General features: G+C 37.7%; 1 pseudogene; it reads right to left on the minus strand.

The window, feature by feature from the left end:
• Nucleotides 1-6318: 6318 nt before the first annotated feature.
• On the minus strand, nucleotides 6319-14041 carry LOC117032932 (60S ribosomal protein L32-like; annotated as a pseudogene).
• Nucleotides 14042-25401: the final 11360 nt, after the last annotated feature.

Here is a 25401-nt window from a genome sequence, read left to right on the forward strand (position 1 = left end):
GTCGTGGAGGGTGCTGTTCAGCTTCAAGTTGTTGTCCTTTCAGTCTTAGTTGTGGAGGGCACAGCTCAGCTCCAGTTCCAGTTACCGTTGCTAGTTGCAAGGGGTGTAGCCCACCATCCCTTGCGGGAGTCCAACTGGCAACCTTGTGGTTGAGAGGACCCGCTCCAACCAACTGAGCCATCCGGGAGCTAAGCGGCAGCTCAGCTCAAGGTGCCGTGTTCAATCTTAGTTGCAGGGGGCGCTGCCCATCATCCCTTGTGGGACTTGAGGAATTGAACTGGCAACCTGTGGTTGAGAGCCCACTGGCCCATGTGGGAATCGAACCGGCAGCCTTCAGAATTAGAAGCATGGAGCTCCAAACGCCTGAGCCACCGGGCCGGCCCCATTTATCACATTTTAAAAAGTGGAGATTGTACACCGATGTTTAAAGATCTGGAAAAACCAGGCTGCTGTTCACCAGTAAAAACAAGAGACCGGTGCCTGGAAGCCACTGAGGTCTGTGGACAGGACACGTCTTCTTTACTTTATCACAGTCCTCACCAAGCTGTGCTGGCTTTCACCACATGCGTTATTCATCTGAGAATCCTGCCTTAATTTTTCTAGGTATTTGAAAACTTGACTTGTGTCACTTTAGAAATTAGAAAATATAAGATTAAGAGTACGGAAATGTACTCTTACATTTCAGGGGCTCTAGAAGAGGGTAAATGGGGTCTAATATATGGTGATGGAAAGAGAATTGCCTCTGGGTGGAGAACGCACAATGTGAGATATAGATGATGTATTACAGAATCGTACACCTGAAATCTATGTAACTTTACTAACAATTGTCACCCCAATAAACTTTGAATTAAAGAAAAATTTAAAAAATTAAAAAAATAAAGAGTGACTAGGCATTAAGTGACAAAAGTACCTGAACTCAAATCTTGTTTCCTCATAAAATGCTACAGTGTTCTAATGGACACAGTTTGAGGACATCTGTGCTACATTACAATATTTCTTCTTTTAAGTTTTTAAAGGTTTTTAATACTTTGTTATCGCTATTTTTAACATAAGTTTCAATTTAAGCAATCAATAATCAAAAATAATTAGTTCTGAATATCTAAAATGATTACCTAATCAGAGATAGTAAATACCTAGGTAAACATGAAAGGTGATTCATCTCCTGTGTGTATTTTTAAATACATGACTGTTTGAAGCAAAATTATGACATTGATTTGTGGGTTTTATAATATGTGTTGATGTAATATGTATAATATGTATAACATAAACTACAGTGGGGAAAGTGAATTTATTCAGACAACTGCAAATATTTCTACATGTTATGTGAAGTTGTACAGTATTGTCTCTAACTAGACTGTGAAGTTAAGGATGTTTATTATAATACCTAGAGCAACCACTAAAAACAAAACATTATATATTATTATGTATTCTATAAAATATTCAAATAAACTATTGGAAATATTTTTGCTTCCTATCTTGTGATCTTGAGGTTGGTGTGTCTGTAAGTCCTATAGTCCAATAGAAAGGTGGTTTCATCAGAGAATATGGGATGGCTCTGGTGAGTTGGAAGCAGAAACTGCCCCTTGACTATTTTGAATTACTCATAACTCTGAACCATCAGGCAGAGAAAGGAGATTATTTTTCTGGGAGGAGAGATTGATAGAAATGACCTAGGGAAAATGGAATTACTGGTGCATATTAGGGATAAGAAATGCTGTTTGGAACCCAAGGAATTCCCTGGGGCATCTCGTAACGCTTTCATGCAACCTAGGCTTAATGATTACCTATAAAGTCAGGAGTGTAGCAGTTACGCTTTACATTACACCATTTTTTCTTCTGCTCTCCCTATTACATTTTATGAATTGAGAATAATCTAGGTTTCAATGGGAGTGTAACTGGGTTGATATTATCCCACTATGACACAGTAGCTGTTAAAACTTTATTTGTTCCCTTGTGTTGGAAATACAAGCTTACCAGGTAGACAAAAAGAAAAAAGGAGGGGAAAGTGAACGCCTAAAGGTTGAACTATAGCAAAAATCCTCCATTTTCCCTTCTCCACCATTCTCTTGACTCCAAGGAGCTGACCTATATCAAGATTCCCATGTCTTCTGTTTCCAGTTGGCTTTCTACCAATGGGAATCCCTGGTAGAAGAGTTTATGGAGGCAAGAGAGCGAAACCAGTTTATTTATTCCTGTGACTCTCTCTTTGCAAGGTCACCTTAAGCTGGCTACGTCCTCCACCCAACAGTCAATACCCCATTCGTAGTGACGATATACACAAACTTTTCCTTCCAAGTTCTAGAAACCATTCCCTCTCCTTGTTGCTTTAGACCTAGAGGTTGGTGACGTCTTGGTTGCTACTCAGCTCCAAGTCAATGCACCATCCCTTATGGGTCCCTGTTCTGCACCTTTTAAATAGTCCCTTTGTAAACAAACCTTCCTTGAATTTCCTATTTTAAATATACTGTTTTTATTGAGACAAGATTGATAACAAGTATCATACTTATTTGTATAATATTTTAAAATTAAAATAAATGAAGTGAAATATAGATAAACGTAAATAGTATGCACAATTACTAGAAGTTAAAAGGGATTTCAGCTCTAAGCAATTTATCAAAAGAGCTTTCTAAATAAACATATTTTTTTCTCTGAGATGAATTATAGTAATATCTATTAATGTAACTCTTTTACCCCCACCAAACATATTTTTGCTACTTCCTCATCTCTTTTAAAGATTCTTTCACTTTGTCTAATTAATATACGCACTTTTAATTAATATATGCTTCTTTTTCCATCTATACACACATTTTCTAGAAACAACTATTCTATCCCTGTATCATTTTTGCTTAATTTTCACTTCCATATCTTTTAATTATATGCTTTTCATCCTATTTCCTGATTTACAATTTTTAGATATACTCTAATGTATTATAATAAATGAAGAATGAGCTGGCTTACAATCAGCCCCTTTCCAACCAGTTGTTAAGTTTCTATTTTGAGTTCTTCATGTAGTTACTTTGTATCTTTAGTGAAATACTAACATCATATTTCAACAGCTGTGGACAGTATATTTTATAGCAGTAAACCAAATGCATACTTTGGCCAAATACCAAGGCAAACCCAAGCACGCTGCATCCATAATTTTTCTTCCCACATTTTAACATGATATTCATGATCATAGTTTTCATTTTAGCATCACTCTATTCTTTTCTCCTGAAACTTCTATCATCTGTACATAACTTTTGCAACGGTAAGGTTAATATTATTAATACATGATTAATTCTTCCATGTTTTATCTGTAGGTTAATGGAAAAGATGAAAGTCAATAAGAATATTAAGATGTAAATGTTTTCCTGCAGATCCAAGCAGTGAACATTGATTATTGTGATATGTTTTTAACAGACTTTGTCTTCAATTTTCTAATTGTAGTGATTTTTCTTACATTTGCCCCAGTGCCAATAGATACAAAATAGTAATAAGTGCTCTGTTGAGTCACCGTTTCACCTCCTGCCTCAGTTTACATTGGCTGAACTCCAGGCCTGCTGCATAACTGTGATTCTGAAGTTTCCCTTTGCTGTTCTTCTAGAGACAAATTGGCTCCAGTATTACAAGAATGCCAAGATTCTTTTCTGTCTTAATTTTCTCCCTCATTTGGATATAGTCCAACCTAAAATAACCTCCCTTTCAAGGGTGCAGGAAATATTTTATGAATCTTGTGACATTATTCATTAGAACTTTAAGCTATTTCTTCAGTCTTTTAACATTGAACATTGTTGATGGAAAATGTGATATCAGACTTGTCATTTTTCTGTAGGTCATATTTTTTTCCTCAAGAAAACTTTTAGAATCTTGTCTTTATCCTTAGTAATTTCACTTTTCACAATGACACGTCTTGGGATGTATCTTCATTCATTGTGCCAGGAACTCAGTGCAGTCTTTAACTGCAAGTTTCAGCACTGGGAAATAACTATGTATTTTTTATTTGACAGTGCTCTCCATTCCATTTTCTTTGTTCTTTCTTTCTGGAATGCTGGGTTTCTTTTACCTCTCAGATTATGTATCTTTTTTAGCTTTGTTCTACTTTGTGGCCAATTTCTCATCTTTATCTTGCAAAGTTTCTATTAATTGTTTTTCTAGCAATATTGTGGTACCTCAAGGTTGGTGCCTTGGACAGTTCCCTTGAAAGCCATTATACGACGTCGGACAATTAAGTTCACGATCTCATCCTAGAAAAAGTGCTACATACCTCATTGCTGAATATCAGTACAGTCACCTGCAAAGTACTCCCTTTGGGAAACTATACACAGACGCCAGCGCCTAGTCTACCCTTCAAAGCAATTTTGGAACTCTTTCTGAAATGACCATCAGAGCTGTCGTCATATTACCCTTGATGTCCTGAATGTCATCAAAATGTCTTCCTTTCAATATTTCCTTTATCTTCAGGTAAAGAAAGAAGTCATTGGGGGCCAGATCAGGTGAGTAGGGATGGGGTTCCTATACGGTTATTTGTTTACTGGCTAAAAACTCCCTCACAGACAGTGCCATGTGAGTTGGTGCATTGTCATGATGCAAGAGCCATGAATTGTTGGCGAAAAGTTCAGATCATCTAACTTTTTCATGAAGCCTTTTCAGCACTTCCAAATAGTAAACTTTGTTAGTTGTTTGTCCAGTTGGTATAAATTCATAATGAATAATCCCTCTGATATCAAAAAAGTTTAGTCACATCATTGCAACAAGTTTGTGAACTTGTCAGATCTTGTATGATGTCATGGAGGATACCTGGGGAACTGTCATGGTAAGGGTATCAACCTAGTGTGAGAGAGAAGGAGGAGCTAGAATGGAAAAATGAAAGAACTGTTTGTGATATCAAGAGAGAATCCCACAGACTTACAACATAACCATACGAGGTATGTGAATAAAGAAGGAAGTCAAATTAAATGGGCGTCTACTAAATTATCTGCCCAGCACTGTTATCCTGGATTTCTCCACTAACATCCCTGCTCCCCTATGTGTGCACACACGCACACACCAGTATGACTATGGTTACCATAAGGTACCACGTTCTGGAGCTTGGCCTCACCACTGTTGTCCTCGGTTGATTGGTTCAAGTGGGATATCTGAGCCAAGATGAGTTCATCAGTCCCTTTTCCAAGGAGTTTTTAAACAACCTTTTCATTTTAGAAGTTTTAGATTTACAGAAAAGTTGTGAAGATCGTATACCCCATACACATTGTTTCCCCTATTATTTTTTTTAATTTTTATTAAATTTATTAAACTTATTGGGATGACATTGGTTAGTAAAATTATATAGGTTTCAAGTGTACAATTCTATAACATAGCATATTATTAATGATTTGTAATAACAACTGAAAACATGATTCCAACTTTATCTTCTTTAGTTAAACTGTAATTCACAACAATGATAGGTATTGTAGGAAATTGGATTGGGTTTTATTTTTAATTGGAAACTAAAAGCCAGCTCCATCTAAAAGGTATCATAAGGGTTTTAGTACAAACTTGTCTAGACTGGGAGATTTACTGAAGGCCATTTATTTAATAGTCATGCATATCTTAATACAGTTGCTATATTAGTTTTCCATTGCTGCTCTAACATATTACTATAAATGTAGTGGCTTAAAACACCAATGTATTATCTTACAGTTCTGGAGGTCAGAAGTCAAAATCAAATGCTGTGTTCCTATCTGGAGTCTGCAGAGCAGGATCTCTTTCCTTGCTTCTTCAGATCGTTAGCAAAATTCAGTTCCCTGTAGTTGTAGGGCTGAAGTCCCCATTTTCTTGCTGGCTATTGGTTGGCCGCCATTTCCAGCTTCTAGAGGACACTGCATTCCTTGGCTCTCAGCCCCTATCTTCCATCTTCAAAACCAGCCGTGGTAGTTCAAGTCCTTCCCAAGTTTCAAATGTCTCTTTCTGCTTCTGTCTTATCTCTCTGACCAAGCCCAGAAAGGCTCCTATGATTAGATTGAGTCCAAACACGTGATCCCAGATAATCTCTCCATTTCAAGGCCTATTCTTTTGACCACATCTGCAAAGTCCTTTTTGCTATGTAAGCTGACACATTCACAGGTTCCAGGCCTTAGTGTGTGGGCATATTTGGAGGGCTATTATTCTGCCTACCCCAGCTGCCAGATAATGGTAACTTTCAATCAGATAGACTTTACAGTAATTTAAACTCCACATTCGTTTGCTAAAATAGAGTGAACAAAAATATTTAAATTTTTTTCTTCCTTTTGAAGGTTTTCTTAATTTTTTTTTTTGGAAGAATTTTATGGTTTTATTAAAACACAGTTTGCACACAAGCTGTCTATTCATTTTCTTCACTGCGCAGCCGGGCTATGGGATTGGTGACTCTGATGGCCAGCTGGGCTGCTCTTTCCACAATGGCTTTGCGGTTCTTTGAGGAGACCTTGTGAGCAATTTCAGCACAGTAAGATTTGTTGCACATCAGCAGCACTTCAAGCTCCTTGACGTTGTGGACCAGGAACTTCCGAAAACCACTGGGCAGCATGTGCTTTGTTTTCTTGTTACTCCCATAACCAATGTTGGGCATCAAGATCTGGCCCTTGAATCTTCTGCGCACCCTGTTGTCAATGCCTCTGGGTTTCCACCAGTTACGCTTAATTTTGACATATCGGTCGTCTGAGGTCAGCCATGATACCGGGTAAAAGATGAACGCCACCTCCGTAGGCAGCGCAGAGGAAGAGAGAGAAAGAGGTTTTCTTAATTTTTGTTGCCAAGAAAAATTTATTCAAATTTAGCAAATAAATTTATACAAGAATTTCACTCCAATTAAATTTTCCAAACCATTTCATGAGCAACACATCTGATAAGTTCTGTTTGCCGTCTTTTCATTTCCTCATACAACCATCTACTGACTTAATTTGATTTCAGAGGGATTTAGAGCTATTTTCTCTCTTCTTGAATGTTGAAATTACATTTTCACAGCAGACAGATTTCCTAAGGAGTAAGAATCACTTGTGCTCTTTTCTGTATGAGAAAATTAAGGTTTTCAATTTTACCAGAGATAAGTTCATGATGAGTTAGCTTCCAATAGTGATATCTGACTTCTACTCACCTTTAATAAAACATTTAAAATACTGCTTAATTAACAACAAACTGATTTTTTTTCCCAGTGACCATTACCCAGCAAATGCATTATACAAATCTCCGGTTCTCCTTTTCTCTGTCAATGCTTAGTAACTTGGCTACCACACTTAAAAAGATCAGAAGGAATAAAAAGTACAATTGAAAATCAGTTGGTATTATTATAATTCTTTTTTAGTAGTTCTGGTAAAGGATGGATATTCCATTATAATTATAATATATGACTTACATAAAACTATCTATTTCTTTCTAGCTTTTTTTTCAACTCCCTGAATAGGACTATTAAGTCTAATATTCTCTGTGCCTCTTTTTCTATCCTGCTTCCACATGATTTTATGCACAACCTGCCTCAAATATTATATCTATGCAGGTGACTTTCAAATCAGTATTGCCAGACTGTCCAATGGCCCATTTTCCCATTCCTAACAAACCTTATATTTGAACACTCCTTATTAACTCAAACTCAAAATATCAAAAACGTTAGTCCTCAATTTCATTATCATAATAATTATTGTACCTAAAGAGTTGAAGAGGGAGAACACAATGACGGCAGGACAAGAACTTGTGGGTGGAATGTCTCAGAAATGAACATTTCTGAACATGGGGTAAGGAATTTGATCATCAGAAAGTAAACCAGTTCAGTTTCAGCAGTGCTGAATTCTACACACACCTCGAGGTGAAAGACAACTGAGAAGAGGTCATTGGTAAGTTGGCAAATGCGTCTTCTAAAGGTAGTTACAGTTTAACCTCCCAAAACAATATATGAGGGAATCTGTTTTCAGGACTACTTGGGGGAAGGCGGAAGGAAGGGGGTGTGGAGAACAGAGGCTATAGCCAGTGTGATCAATTGAGGCATAAATCTGATCATATCTCCACTCTTCATTTCTTGAAATAAGGCTTAGTTCACAAGGCATTTATTGCTATTGAGTCTTCTGTGAAAATGCTAAATACCTTTAGCTTTACAGAAACATGGACTAATACTTTTGTTCTTGATAATGTTTGATGAGTTCCTTGTATACCACAAGCTGTATAGGCCTCCAGCAGTACACGCCTGAGGGTCCAGAATATCCAATGTCAGTGCAGACTGCCTCAATAGAGATCCCTAGGGAAGCAGACACATATAGCCAGCTTCATGAATTCTGCTTCCCTGATGTTGGCATCAATCCAGGCAGCATAAAGGAGTTACAGACGAGTAGTAAATCAGGCATCACATGCAAAGATCTTAAAGTTCAGAGAACCTGGGAACTCAGCTGTCCCAGCAATTTATTGCACAGTGCCTCCTTAATCATCCTGCAATTTCTCATCTTATAATCTGTCTGTTACCTATTGTTGTGTAACAAATTGCCTGAAAATTTAAGGTCTTAAAACAACAAGCATTTATTATTTCAGTGCCTGTGGGACAGGAATTTGGGAGCATCTTAGTCGGATGATTCTGGTATAGGGTCTCTCATGAGGTTGCTATCAAGACGTTGGCCAGAAGGCTTGACTGGGACTGGTAGATTCACGCCCAAGCTCACTCAATATTCACATAGCTATTCCTTGCCTCAATTCCTTGCCATATGATCCTCTCCATAGGGCAATAAGGCAGCTGGCCCAGAGTAAGTGATCTGAGAGAGAGAGAGAGAGGGAGACCACAACTACCAAAAAAAGAAAAAAAAAACTAAAAATATGTTATGTGGCTCTCACAATCTCTGTGAGCACCAGAGGATCAGTTTTGAGGATTCTGCAGGCAAAAAGAGCACCAAACCAGTGAGACTGTCCCCAATAGAGATATCTTAGATGGCATCATTGGGTCCAGACACTGTAGTTCAAAGCACTGATATTAAACACTAAAAAACAGAATCTGTACCACTGATTCCCCTAAAAAGCCAGATTTCCCTTGCCAGAAAAGAATTGATTCTGCATGGCGCGTGGTCCTCAAGTTTCACTCTTTCACATCAAAATGGTAAGCACTTCATTGGTAAAGCCAGTGCCTAGGCACTAAGTGCAAAGAAAGTCTGGGAAATTTAAGTTCCAATTTGTATCTTGAAGAAGATAACACCCCAATATAATATGAAAAATTTCCCAAACTAAAGTGGAATATTCCAAAAATGGTGAACAATAACAAAGACTAAAAGAGTCCACTCCACTTCTCTACTTCACTTTGCAAAATCAACACTCTCTTCTATATTTAAATTTGCAAGCAGCAGCAGCAAATCATAATCTATGATGTCATCTAATTTATAATTTATGTTATAACTTATTATAATATTTTATAATAACATAAACCATGAGCTATCAATAATACCCAGGATCCATGCTCTATGGATATTATACTTAGAACTATATCATGATAATGTCCCCCTCATGACATTCTGTAATCTGTGGACTAAATTGTAAAGTTAAACACTATCATCACACCTTATGTATAATAGGAGAATATTTGTTAAAATAAATAATTGAAACAGAAATAGATAATACAATTCTACAAGTGGTCCTAAGGCTATAGTTGACAAGACTCACTTCCCATACCACACCATCCATGCTCCTTTGTTCTACACCAGCAACTCAGTTGGTTTGGGTTCTCTACCTGATAAAATGACCTAACCTTTTATTCCTAATTGATTGGAGTCCTTGCTGCCTGAGTATTTTGGACTACTGCAGTCTACCATTTACCAATGACAGCTATGGTATGAGAAAGTCTATTCAACTGAATAGACTTATTCAACTGAATTTGATCTTTTTGAACTGAAATATACCATTTCAACTCGATGTTAAAGGACTGCCAAACCACCAAATCTTAGGTACAGATATCAGCCAGCCTTTGACGGGCAGTGCAAGTTCTAGGTAGACATGGGGTGCCACGGCCAGCAATTGAATCTCTATTAGGAACAAGGAGAAAACCAAGAACCACTTCTCAAAAACAATAGTTATTCGTCAAAGAGAACATTGCAATTCCCCTAGCAGGGCCTGCGCTAGATTTCGTTCATACAGATCTGCAATGAATATTTGGATTCCCTGGGTCTTAAAACATAGCCAGCAGATCTTCTGGCCCAGCTAAAGAGCCTTGTCTTGCTCTGGAATGCACTCCAAGCTGGCAGGCAGCCTTTCAGGCCACAATTAAAGGTTTGGAGTAGATATACATGCCCCTTCTAAAATACAAAGAAGACCAACAAGAAGTGTGCTATATTTTTAGTAGCAAAGGAAGCAAATCTCACAAATACTGAAAAAACAAACCAAACCAGATGTTTTCAAAAAGAATCAGCTCTTATCTATACTCTGTCCAGGAAAGCTTTCCATTTCACAGACCTGAGGGGGGAAAATCAAGTATTAAAAAGTACACTATCTGAAACTTTTACCTGGTGTCAATCTCTGGAAGGGAGAAATATGCAAAGAAAAATCTTAATGTAAAAAAGTGGGGCCTAATAATACCTATTCTAGGAGTTATTTTATCTTCTTCATTAATTATTTAAGCTTATTAATCTTTAATCTCCTGCACTTCTGAAAAGCACAAAGATTAATAAGGCACCTGCATATAGATGACTCAAACTCATTAAAGCATTTCATGTTTTTCCAGTACCTACCACAGTGCGTGGCTCTTTTTATAATCTCAATAAATGTTTTTTGAATGACTGATGGGATCTTCACTAATGTGGAAGAGCAGAAATAGTGTGAACTTTGGAGGCTAAAGACATCTAGATCCAAGTCTCATCTTTAATTCTTACCAGTTCTGTGACCTGGGGGAAATTAGTTAGGCTGAATAGTGGCCCCTCCAACAATGTCCACCTCTAGTTACTGGGACCTGTGAATATTTCACTTTACATGGCAAAAGGAACTTTGTAGATGTGATTAAGGATATTGAAATGGAGACATTATGCAGGTGGGTCCAATGTAATTACAAGGGTCCTTATAAGAGGTTGGCAGGAAGGTCAGAGTAGGAGATGGAGCTGTGATGGTGGAAGCAGAGATCGAAGGAAAAATAGCCCTGCTGAAACCTTGATATTAGCACTTCTGACCTCCACAACTTTCAGAGAATAAATTCATGTTGTTTTAAACCATTAAATGTGTGGTAATTTGCACAACCGAAAACTAATCTAGGCAATCTGAGCCTTAGTTACCTTCTGGGGAAAACAGGTAGTATATTTGTACTGTGAGGATTGAAAATAATTTTACAGCACTCAGCCCATAGTAAGTACTCAATAAGCAGCAGCTATTACAACACTTTTGTTAGAGATACACCTTAGCAGACTGATTAAAAGCCTGGGCTCTGGAGTCAGACTGAAGGATATTCCTTTTCAAACTGTGCCATTGACCTAGTCTAGGTTTCCTCTTTTATAAAATGGAGTTAAGCACAGGCTCCTATCATAAGACTGTTTTGAGGATTAATTGAAATATTTCATATAAAATACTGAGCCCCACGCCTGACACAATGTTAGCTCATAATAAATATTGGCTACAGCTACTACTACTACTCCTGCTGTTTGTTTTTCATTTTCACCACTGAAGCATTCAAAAACTATCTCTATAATTTAAAAAGATGTCCTGGAATTTCCTGCCACCAGATGACTATATCTTGCCATGATCACTTGTTCTGAACTTCAAAGACTGAGTTAGCCTGGGGCTTAAAACTGTAGCTCTACCCTGAGCTCACCCAGATTTACTCTTAACCAGTAATTCCCCCATTCCATTCCAAAAAGGAAAAAGAAAAATCTCTTTATTAAAATAATTAAACTAGGCTTTAGTAAACATTAACAAATACTAAAACCAATAATGTTTTTAGCTTTAATAAACCAAACCCTTAAGATACAATTACATTTCGCTTTCTTGTCCTAAGCATGTATTTATTAACTTATTCTCAGCTGGTCTTTATGCATAAGCATTTCTTCCCGATCTTTACCTAATTTAAAATATATATCCTATTGCTCACATTTTTATAAATCATGAAGAGTGTCTTAAACAGCTCCAGTTTCAGCCCCTCTTACACTTATAAACTTTAAGTTATAAATTAAAGATAAAATAAGAAATATATATCAAAATGTTCAACATGCATAAATAGACATGGCTTATTACTTAGAAAGTGAGAAATGCACTTATAAAGTGAGAAACTGAAAAAATAGAGGGAATTAATTTCTGATTTTCATGAAGTTTTCTTCTGATAATATGTTCATAAACATCACCATCATTGTTACCATGAAATAACAGAAAAAGGAAAAGAACATTCAGCTTACATGGAAACAATTTATTTTCTATTTTAGGTGGAAGGCTAATGTGTGTGTATTTACAATATTTATACTTGTACTCATTCACAACAAATGAGTTAGTAAACATAGGAAATTTATTTTCAAATAACCAAATTTGAATTTGAATAATTTGTCAAATTCAAATTTGGTTATTGAGAGTTATTTGAGAGTAAAAGGGGGCACTGTTAGTAATTATGTCGGAAAACAGATGTAAACCAAGACCATTCTGGACAACCTAGATACGTGGCCAATATGGTCATCATTATTTGACTTGAGGTGGCAGCACCCTGGGTGAGGGCAGTTGGAAGGAGAGGGGAGAAGATACAAGTACTATATCATCTGAAAGCTAACTCTGCCTCTGTAATTTACCATTCCCCTTAGCTGATGTCAAAGTGTTCTTTAAAGGGTTAGTTGGCTCTCTGGGTTTCAAGCTAACGAAGAACAGAAACCCAAAGAAGAAGAAACCAGAAGTTTTGAATACTCATTGTCATTATTCCCATTCCCACGATTATCTTTTTCCCACTCTGTTTCTGATATAATCTCAATCACGTTTATTATTTAACAAACTTTATCCATTTTTATATGCTGGGTACATTTAGGGATGAGTACAAATTCTTAAGGAGAGGGAAATCATATGGAAGAGACAGATTTAAACATGAGCATTCACAAGTAGAGGTTGGGAAACGTGTGTACAAGGTAGAGTGATAGCATATGAGAAAGAGTGCCTAAAAAAATCTGATGGCCAAAGGAAAGCATTTGTAAAGGGTGTAACCCCTAAAATAAAGACCAATCCTCTAAGAATTTTAGGCTGATGACATAAAATAAAAAGGGCGAGAGACTCCAAAATTAGTACTAAAGAAAACTGTGAATATTTTAATGTAAGAGTACACAGTTCAACTGATGGGACAGTGAGGGTGAAAACAGCGTTAGTGGAATCATGAAGAATTGTGTTTGCCAACCCAAGAAGTTTAGATTTTAACCTATATGGAAAGGGAGCCATGGAGGCATTTAAGCTGAGTAGGACATGATTCAATTTATCTGTCAGTGGATCACTCTGGGTCAGTACTGGAATCCACTAGAGGAGGATGAGCAGAACCATTGAGAACTGCCAGGTAGTCCTTGCATTGCCTGGGAAAGTCCTCAACTCTGGATAAGCATCAGAACAACCTGGAAACTTTTTAAAAATAGTGATGGGCATGGCAGAAGGGTTAAGCATTGTGCCTGCCACCTCCCATGATCACATTAAAATTACAACTAAATTATAGAACAACCAACTTCAAGAACCATCTGGACTAGCTAAACAGAACCGCTATAACTAAGGATATAAAGAAGAGGCCACATCAAGACTGGTAAGAGGGACCTATGTAACTTTACTAACCACTGTCACCCCAATAAACTTTAATTAAAAAAGAAAAAAGACTGGTAGGAGGGGTGGAGATGTGAATTGGGTTGATCCTAAACTGACAGGTAGTAGTTGAGCATCAGGAGGGACACTTTGGCAGCAGAAATCTCCCCTGAAGAGTGAGGGTTCCCAGCCCCACACCAGATGAGTTCTTAAAGGCTTCCACACAGACTCACTCATTTGCAAGCACTCACCCTGGGCTCCGACAAGGAGTGGCAACTCGAGAGGTGTCAGAGACATACAGGGAAAGACTGAGTTGTATGGCTTCAGACAACAGGGCTAGAGGGACAGTCGCCATTATCCCTGTGTGGAACCCACCCCTACAGGTGGGCATCATCTTTCCAGTATGTGCCCTCCCCCACATGGCCAAATCTGAGACGACATTGGCCTGGAGAACTCTACAGGCCCCATTCTGGTGACTCCCTGTGACACTGTCCCACCCAGCTTGTGCAGCATCTCCAGGGTTACACTGAACTCATAGCCAGTCAGCCTCACCCTGCAAGCTGTGGGAGGCTTTTCCAGCAGCAGACAGCCCGCAGCAGCCTGTGCGGCTGCCTGGAAAATATTTGGTGGCAGGCAGTCAGCCCCAGCTGATACTATAGCCTTTCTTGGGCTGCTCTCAGTTATCTGTGGGCCCAAAGCAAGCAGCAGCTGGACGTGGTGTTCTCTGGGCATTTTACAGAGTGGCCACAGGCTCAGCACTGGTGTAAGAAGTGAATCTGCATTAACTTTGTGAACCTCACAAAGTTAACCTCATTAACCTCACCCTGGTGACTCCCTGGGACCCCACCCTGCCCAACACAGGTGGCAGAGCTGGCGGCACTGCCAGCACTGGGACAACCAGCCCAGCCCCATGAACCTAAGGAAGCTTTTTCAGCAACTGAGGTTTACAGGCAGCTGGCAGGTGGCAACAAGCCTATTTGTTTACTTATATATGGTCTGTCTCAATACCATCCCTCCCTCCTCCAATGCAAACTCCAGAAAACAAAACACATTCTCTGTCCCATTCACCCACGCCCAGAATGTACCTGGCCAAGGGAGGCACTCAATGATTCTTTCATGAGTAAAAGGATTATTTAGCCCATGCTCAAACCATCATGAACAAAGTAAAAAAGTTACACAGTTCACAATCTTACACCATTTATCATAAAACCCAAATCATCCTCATCACACACTTATTAACTGCTTATTAAATTAGTTAGTTTAAAAGATGAAAGCTTAATTTTTTGTTGCCTTAGAACAATAACATTCATTTGCCCAAATCACAATTCCGTACGTAAGATATTCACTTTTTAGATAATTTAGATAATATTTTAAACATCAATACCTTAAACTTTAAAGATTTAATTAATAACTGGAAGAATGTGGATCAAAATGTGTTCTGGAGATCTGGACAGAGAATTAACAAAGAATGTTCTTGAGAAAGTTAATTATACTTAGTAAAAAAAAAAAAAAAGAAGAAAGAAAGGCAACCTAAACAACTATAGCAAAGTCTTATCAATTAAGGTGCAATCATACAAAGTATTGTGATTTAGCCATTATAAGTACCAAGCCCTTAATACTACCAGGAAACGCTTATGATGCAATACCAGGAGAAAATGCAGGTGCACATATAAATATATCTGTGCATATAAATTATAAGTGTATACATTAATAAATGTGTTCTATATTACCCAAATTCTAAGACTCCATGAATTCTGAAATACACAGTCATTTTAATAGCAGCTTTGGGGGAGTCAAAGAAATAGCATCACATAAAAAACACAACTCTAAGATGCATTAGAACTACAAAATAACTCAAATATGTGAGAACGTTGATTTTTATAATGAAGAACATCCTGTGTAGGTAAGGGTACATGGGTGAGAGCTGATAGAGACCCAGTGGGAGAACAGTTCTGGAATAAACTCCACAAAATATCAAAAAGCACTTCTTTTTCCTTAATTATTATTTTTATTTCTCTACATGTTTCTTCATTTTCCAACTTCTCTGTATTGAGCATACATTGTCTCTACATTCTTCAACCTCATCAAAAACATCTTAAAGTGTTTTTTACAAATAAGCAAGTAATGTTGTTATATAAGTTGTATTAGGCCAATTCCTAGGCCAGGTCCTTTTGCTAAGCTGCCCCAGGTCAAAAACTGGTAGCAGCCAGCCTTGGTTCAGATGTGAGACCACCCACACACACCTCCAGGTCCAGCAGAGGCAGCAACCAACTGCATATAGCTTTGTAGCACCTACCAAGTAGCACCAGACCAATCACAGGAATTGACTGAAGTTGGCCTGCAAGGGCGCCCCTCACAAGAGGTACCATAAACAACTCAACAACACACTCAGAGGCCAGCTTCAGACCAAAACAGAGCACCACCGGATTAGCCCCACAAGCATGACACCCAAAGGGTGGTCTCAACAGGCATCAGAGCCCATGGGGGCAAATCCCCCTCTGAGGGATCAGCCCCCACATAGCAACCCATACACTATGGGCATAGCCAATCCTCATAACCAGTCAGCCTGAAAGTCAATTCCACTCACTGATACACTAAATGCAATCAAGGCTCAACTACAACAAGAGGGCACACACAACCTACACAAGGGACACTCCTGGAACACATGGCACAGGTGATCGGGGAGACTTCACCACTGGAATACACAGGAGACCTACTATATAAGGCCACCGGGTGAAGGCTGAAGACACAGGAGATCTACCTAGTAAATAGAAACAAACAGAGAGGCAGCCAAAATAAGGAAACAAAGAAATATGTCCCAAATAAAAGTACAGGAGAAAACTCCAGAAAAATAACTAAATGAAGTGGAGGTAACCAACCTACAAGAGACAAAGTTCAAAACACTGGTTATAAGAGTGTTTAAGGAACTTAGTGAAAACTGCAACAAAGAGATAGTAAGCATAAAAGAAATACAAACCAGAAAAAAAAACCAGTCAGAAATAAAGAATACAATAAGTGAAATAAAGAATATACTAGAAGGAATCAACACCAGAGATTTAAAAGACAAGGTAGCAGAAAACACCGAATCAGAACAACAATAAAAATAATAATAATTTTAAAAAATGAAGATAGTTTAAGGGACCTCTGGGACAACAGCAATTGTAACAACATTTGCATTATAGGAGTAGCAATAGGAGAAGAGAGGGAGCAAGGGATTCAGAAGCTATTTGAACAAATAATGACAGAAAACTTCCCTAACCTGGCAAAGGAAATAAACATACAAGGCCACAAAATACAGACTGTCCCAAACAATTTGAACCCCAAATAGGTCCACACAAAGACACATTATAATTAAAATGGCAAATGTTAAAGACAAAGAGAGAATCCTAAAAGCAGCAAGAGAAAGACAACTAGCTACTTACAAGGGAGCTCCCATAAGATTGTCAGATGATTTCTCAACAGAAACTTTGTAGGCCAAAAGGAAGTGGCAGGAAATATTCAAAATGATGAAAAACAAGAGCCTAGAATCATGACTATTCTACCTAGCAAGGTTATCATTTAAAATTGAGGAGAAATAAAGAGCTTCCCATACAAGAAACAGCTAAAAGAATTGATTGCCGCCATGCAATTATTACAAGAAAATGTTAAAGGGATTTCTTCAAGAAGGGGGAAAAAAACAAACAAAAAAAAAAGATTAAAATATATGTAATAAAATGGCAATAACTATATACTATCAATAATCACTTTAAATGTAAATGGATTAAATGCTCCAATCAAAAGACACAGGAGGGCTAAATGGATAAGAAAACAAGACCCATGAATACTTGTCTACAAGAGACCCACTCAGATCGAAAGACACACGCAGACTGAAAGTAAAGGGATGGAAAAAGTGATTTCATGCAAATGAAAATGAGAAAAAAGCTGGGGTAGCAACACTTCTTTGGAAAATATAGACTTTAAAATGAAGATATAATAAGAGACAAAGAAGGACATTGCATAATAATAAAGGGATCAATCCAACAAGAGGACATAATCCTAGTAAACATCTATGCACCCAAAATAGGAGCACCTAAATATATAAAACAAATAGTGACTAACAGAAAGGCAGAGATAAATAGTAATATATCATAATAGGGGAATTTAACATCCCACTGATACCAATGGACAGATCTTCTACACAGAAAATCAACATGGAAACAGTGGCCCTAAATGACACACTAGACCAGATGGATTTAATTGATATTTTTAGAGCATTCCACCCCAAAGTAGCAGAATATGCTTTTTTTTTTTCAAGTGCACGTGGAACATTTTTCAGATAGACCACATGTTAAGCCACAAAATAAGTCTCAATAAATTCAAGTTTATTGAAATTATACCAAACATCCTCCTGACCATAATGGTATGAAACTAGAAATAAATTATTTAAAAAACCCTAAAAACACACAAACACATGAAGGCTAAATAACAAGGTAATAAACAATGAATGGGTTAACAATGAAATAAAGGAAGAAATCAAAAGGTACCGTGAGACAAATGAAAATGAAAACACAACAATCCAAAATCAATGGGACCCAGCAAAAGCAGTCCTAAGAGGGAAATTCATAGAAATACCTCAAAAAAAAACAAGAAAAATCTCCAATAAACAACTTACCTTTACACTTTAAGGAACTGGAAAAAGAACAGCAAACAAAGCCCAAACTGAGCAGAAGGAAGACTATAATAAAGGTCAAAGTGGAAATATATGCAATAGACTCTTAAAAAAATAATACAAAAGATCAATGAAACCAAGAGCTGGTTCCCTGAAAAGATAAACAGAATTTATAAACCTTCAATCAGACTATGAAGAAAAAAAGACAGAGGATCCAAATAAATAAAATCAGAAATGAAAGAGAAGTGACAACTGACACCACAGAAATACAAAAAATAAATAAATAAAAAATACTACAAACAATTATATGCCAACAAATTGGACAATCTGGAAAAAATAGATAAATTCCTAGAAACACATAATCTTCCAAGACTGAGTCAAGAAGAAACAGAAAATCTGAACCAACCGATTACTACTAATAAAATCAAATCAGTAATCAAATACTCCCAACAAACAAAAAAATCCTGGACCAAATGGCTTCACAAGTGAATTGCACCAAACATTCAAAGAACAATTGACATCTATTCTTTTCAAAATATTCCAAAAAATTAAAAAGGAGGGAACGCTTCCAAGCTTATTTTACAAGGCCACCATTACCATGCTTCCAAAACCAAACAAAGACATTACAAATAAAGAAAACACCATAGATGCAAAAATCCTCAATAAATTATGAGCAAACTGAATTCAGCAATACATTAAAAAGATCATACACCATGATCGAGTGGTATTTTTCCTAGCATGCAATGTTGGTTCAATATCTACAAATCAATTAATGTGATACACCACACAAAAAAATTGAAATATAAAAATCATATGATCGTATCAATAGATGCAGAAAAAGTCTTTGACAAAATCCAACATCAATTTAGGATTAAAAACTCTCAGCAAAGTGGTAATGGAGGGAACATACCTCAACATAATAAAGGCCATATATGGCAAACACACAGCTAACATCAGACTCAACGGAAAAAATCTAAAAGTATTCTCCTTAAGATCAGGACCAATACAAGGATGTCCACTTCTACCACTTTTATTCAACATAGTATTGGAAGTCCTAGTCACAGCAGTCAGAAAAGAAAAAGAAATAAAAGTCATGCAAATGGGAAAGGAAGAAGTAAGACTGTCATTATCTGTAGATGACATTGTACTATATAGAGAGAATAACAAAGATTCTACCCAAAAACTACTAGAACTGATAAATAAATTTAGTAAAGTAGCAGAATACAAAATTAATATTCAGAAATATTTGCATTTTTATACACCAATAACAAACTATCAGAAATAGAAATTAAGAAAACAATCCCATTTACAATTACATCAAAAAATAAATAAATAAAATACCAAAGGAATAAATTTAACCAAGGAAGTAAAAGACCTGTACATGGAAAATTATAAAACACTGAAGAGACAAACTGAAGAACATAAAAATAAATGAAAGCATATACCAAGCTCATGCATAGGAAGAATTAATATAGTTAAAATGTCCATACTACCCAAAGCAATGTACAGATACAATGCAATCCCTATCAAAATACCAATGGCATTCTTCACAGAACTAGAACAAATAATCCTAAAATTTATATGGAACTATAAAAGACCCCAAATAGCCATGGCAAGCTTGAGAAAGAAAAACAAGGTTGGAGGTATCACACTACCTTCTATCAAACTATGTACTACAAGCCTATAGTAATCAAAAGAGCCTGGTACTGGCATAAAAACAGAAACACAGAACAATGAAACAGAATAGAGAGCCCAGAAATAAACCCACACCTATTTAGTCATTCCACGGCAAAGGAAGAAAGAACGTACAATGGGGTAAAGACAGTCTATTCAATAAATGATGCTGGGAAAACTGGACAGATACATGCAAAAAAAATGAAACTGGACCCCGTTTTTACTCCACATACAAAAATGAACTCAAAGTGGATTAAAGACTTAAATGTAAGACCCAAAACTATAAAACTCCTAGAAGAAAACATTGGCAGTAAACTCTCCAAAATTACCCTTAGTAATATTTTTTCTTATCTATCTCCTCGGGCAAGGAAAACAAAAGCAAAAAATAAACAAATGGGACTACATCAAACTAAAAAGATTTTTCACAGCAAAGGAAACCATCAACAAAACAAAAAGACATCCTACTGAATGGGAGATGATATTTGCCAATGATACATCTAATAACAGCTTAACATCCAAAATTTATAAAGAACTCACACAACTCAACACCAAAAAACAAACAATCCAATTAAAAAATGGGCAGAGGACCTGAATAGACATTTGTCTAAAGAGGACATGCACATGGCCGATAGTCATATGAAAAGATGCTTAACATCACTATCATAAGAGAAATGCAAATAAACACCACAAAGAGGTACCACCTCACACCTGTCAGGATGGCTATCACCAATAAATCAACAAACAAGTGTTGGCAAAGGTGCGAACTGGTGGGATTGCAACTTGGTGCACCCGCTATGGAAAATGGTTTGGAGGTTCCTCAAAAAATTAAAAACAGAACTACTTGTGACCCAGCAATTCCACTTCTGGGTACTTATCCAAAGAAATCAAAACACTGCTTCGAGGGCCGGCCCGGTGGCTCAGGCGGTTGGAGCTCCGTGCTCCTAACTCCAAAGGCTGCCGGTTCGATTCCCACATGGGCCAGTGGGCTCTCAACCACAAGGTTGCCAGTTCAATTCCTCGACTTCCTCAAGGGATGGTGGGCTGTGCCCCCTGCAACTAGCAACAGCAACTGGACCTGGAGCTGAGCTGCGCCCTCCACAACTAAAACTGAAAGGACAACAACTTGAAGCTGAACAGCACCCTCCACAACCAAGACTGAAGGGACAACAACTTGGCTTGGAAAAAAGTCCTGAAGTACACACTGTTCCCCAGTAAAGTCCTGTTACCTCTCCCCAATAAAATCTTTAAAAAAAAAAAAAAAAAAAAAACACTACTTCGAAAAGATATATGCACCCCTATGTTTACTGGAGCACTATTCACAATAGCCAAGATATGGAAGCAACCCAAGTGCCCAGCAATAGATGACTGGCTAAAGAAGATGTGGTACATTTATACAACAAAATGTTACTTGGCCATAAAAGGAATGAAATCTTACAATTTGGGACAACATGGATGGACCTAGAGGGTTTATGCTAAGTGAAATAGGTCAGACTGAGAAAGACAAATACCATATGATTTCACTTACATGTGGAATATAAAGAACAAAATAAATGTGCAAACAAAACAGAAATAGACTCAGAGATACAGAGAATAAACTCATGATTGCCGGATGAGAGGAGGGTTAGAGGCCTGGGTGGAAAAGGTGAAGGTATACGGGCCGGCCCGGTGGCTCAGGCGGTTGGAGCTCCATGCTCCTAACTCCGAAGGCTGCCGGTTCAATTCCCACATGGGCCAGTGGGCTCTCAACCACAAGGTTGCCAGTTCAATTCCTCGACTCCCTCAAGGGATGGTGGGCTCCGCCCCCTGCAACTAAGATTGAACAAGGCACCTTGAGCTGAGCTGCCGCTGAGCTCCCAGATGGCTCAGTTGGTTGGAGTGTGTCCTCTCAACTACAAGGTTGCCGGTGCAACGCCCGCAAGGGATGGTGGGCTGCGCCCCCTGCAACTAGAAAACGGCAACTGGACCTGGAGCTGAGCTGCACCCTCCACAACTAAGACTGAAAGGACAACAACTTGAAGCTGAATGGCACCCTCCACAACTAAGATTGAAAGGACAACAACTTGACTTGGAAAAACAGGCCTGGAAGTACACACTGTTCCCCCAATAAAGTCCTGTTCCCCTTCCCCAATAAAAAAAAATCTAAAAAAAAAGAAAAAAAAAAGAAAAGGTGAAGGTATTAAAAAGTACAAAGTGGTAGTTACAAAATAGTCATGGATGTCAAGTACAGTATGGTGAATACAATCAATAATATTTTGAAAACTATGCATAGTGCCAGGTGGGTCCTAGACTTACCTGGGAAATCACTTCATAAATTATATAAAATGTCTAACCACTACACTATACACCTGACACTAATACAAAATAATATTGAATGTCAACTGTAATTGAAAAAAAAATAATCACGGGGATGTAAAGTACAGCACAGGAAACATAGTCAATAATATTATAATAACTATGCACAGTGTCAGATGGGTGGTAGACTTGATAGGGTGATTACTTTGTGACGTATGTGAATGTCTAATCACTATGTTGTTTTGTACACCTGAAACTTATATAACAGTTATTTAAAAAATAAATTTTTAAAAATTAAAAAAATATATATCGATGTTGGGCCTTATCCCCAGAGGTGCTGGTTCCGTGGGCCTGGGATGGGCCTGGAAATAAATATAAATATATATAATTAATTTCAGAGAGATTCAAATGCACTACTAAGGTTGTGAGCCACTGAGATAGGGAAGTTTTTGAACTAGAATTAGGAGAAGGGGGTAGGTGTGAGAGATTGCAGGCAAAACCCAGTGGAATGTGGTGATAGAAAGAACCGTGAGTGAGTAAGAGAGAAAGGTACCTGTAGAATTTAGATATATTCTAGTTTTCTGGCTTGGGCTACTGGATTGATTTTGATGACATTAAACTATATCAGACAATGTTTAGGAAGACTTCACCCATGGAACAAGATGTTTATAAAATATATATATATATTCAATAAATACTACTTCAAAAAGATAGCCAATGGATCTAGGCTTTATTTAGTGTTGGAACAGGATTTTGGAAGATGCATTTTCAGTTTTTGATGCTAAGGATTCATTACCTTTACAGTCTTTGGGGAAAAGCACAGGGGGGCAAAGGATCCAAAGAATGTCCCTTCGGTGAAACATTCATGAAGCAATTCCCAAACATCCCTCTGAGGAAGACGCGACCGACTGTTAAGCGTTGGTTTGGCAGGGCTTTCAGCAGAATGCTCTCGTTTTCATCTAGTAATGAATTGTAAGAGGAGGGTGCAGGATACTGAATGGTATGTTTCCTGTTTTTCAGATTTGACAACTAAACACCACAGCTGAGCACAAAAGATCTGACACTGAAAGGACACACTGCCCCTTCTTTTCCACTTATTTTCAACAAGCACAATATTTTATTTTCCCCTACGCATCATTCTTTGATGTGAAGAAAGGGGCAGGAGAGAGAGAGTGAAGCTGAAGAAAGGCAAAGTAATTCTTAGAAACACTCAGATAGTACTTACTATGTGCCATACACTGTTCTAAACACATTTAATTTTATTCTCCTAACAACACTTTGAAGGAGATACTATTATGATCCTCATTTTTTCATATGAAAATGGACGCTCAAAGAGATTAAGTAACTTGCTCAAGGCCACTCAGCTAGTAAATAGCAGAAGTGAATAGGGACATGCAGCTGGGCTGCACAGTCTCCACTCTTAACCAGAAGGGAGGGGAGCTCCACATGCACCTTTTGGCCCAGCAAGAATTCGTTTCCATTGGACAAGTGGACACTGTGGGAGTTGCCTGGGCGTTAAACCAGTGTGTGCAGCAAAGGGGCTGCTCATAAAGCATATGTTTGTATGTTGAAGAAAATGAAGCAACGAAGAGAAAAAGGTTGAGACTTAAGAGAGGGGAGTAATTGATAGAACAGGGTTCTGGACAATGTAAAACAAGATGAGGCTTCCATGGCGCAAATGAAAAAGAGCAAGAGTTCAGGAAGTAGATAACATTTTAGACATACTTTGGGAACCTAATGAAGCAAGAAGCAAAACCTGTGCTGCGAGAGAAAAGCTGGGAGTGGCTTGGGGGTGTTGACAGCTTGGTGTTTCCACTTTAGTAGCATCAGAGGCAGGAGCGGCCACGTAGCTTGTGTCTACATAGGTTGGGGCCCAATGCAAACTGAAAAGCGGGGTTTCTTGTCCACAAAATTATGAAGAATTGCAAGACAACAAAAGCACAGCATTGAAACAAGCAGAAGCACAGGTCCTGCTGACTGTGGGGTCCCATGAGACTGTTCAGGTCACACACTCGTGAAGCCCGCCCTGATCGGAGGTCAAGGGTGAAGTGATTCTATGCTGACACAAACCTGAACTTACTGGCCAGGTTTCTGACTCACACCACTAGTCTCACCAAAAACTCTCTCCATGAGGAAGAAGACGGATGGGTGTGTTGTGGGGGGTGGAGCAGGGGTGATTAAATTCCTTCTGACCACAGGCAGTTTTCTATCTCCATCTTGTAGCTGAGTGAAACAATTACTCTCCTCTTTCTGTAATGAAGCACGTTGACTTTTATTCATGAGCAAGTCTTGCTTATTATCCCAAAGTCTTGTGCTGGATTGCTCTGTAGTAATAACATCAGAAAAATGATCAGCTTAAAAAGTGACTATCTCACACCTAAAAAAAAATGATAAAAAATTCCTTAATACCATTAAATGTCTAATAAATGTTCAAATTTCAAAAAAAGTGACTGTATTTCTTAAAACAGAGATCACATTTCTTAACAAAACAAAATTATTTCATTTTAAAAGATTAAAGACTATTAACACGGGGCAACGGAGTAAGTTATTTCTGTGAGGGAACTTTGAAACTAGCCAATTTCCTATGTCCATGTGGAGGTTAAACGAGTTACAAGTCATATTGTATAAACATTACATAGCAGGTTTCAAATTATATTTAATTTCAGAAAATTGATATTTCATCAGGGTGTTTCCTTCCAACACAAATCTCACTTTCATCCAAAAAAAATTAGTGTTTTTCCAAATAGATTTTATTTTTCAGTCATTAGTTGGAAATATTTGTTTTAGAGCTAATGAGATAATCAAATATTTGTTTAAATACTTGAGCAACCTGACTTGTATATATAATTCTTATAATTATTTTTGTTGCCATGAAAGCTCAAGATACTGAGTGTACCTGCTGATATGTTTTCAAAAACATTTGTGTTATCAGAAGCTGAAACTATTTTAACTATGTTGTAGAGATTTTGTGGCAGCCAGAATGCACATGAAGAAACATTTTCAAAATAAATAAAATTGCAGAGATAAAAAAAAAAAAAAACAGGTAGTATCATCTAGTCCTCCCTCCTGTCATAAGAAAATTTACTAATATAAACATACCA

This window comes from Rhinolophus ferrumequinum, chromosome 2 (assembly GCF_004115265.2).
Source record: "Rhinolophus ferrumequinum isolate MPI-CBG mRhiFer1 chromosome 2, mRhiFer1_v1.p, whole genome shotgun sequence".
NCBI lineage: Eukaryota > Metazoa > Chordata > Mammalia > Chiroptera > Rhinolophidae > Rhinolophus > Rhinolophus ferrumequinum.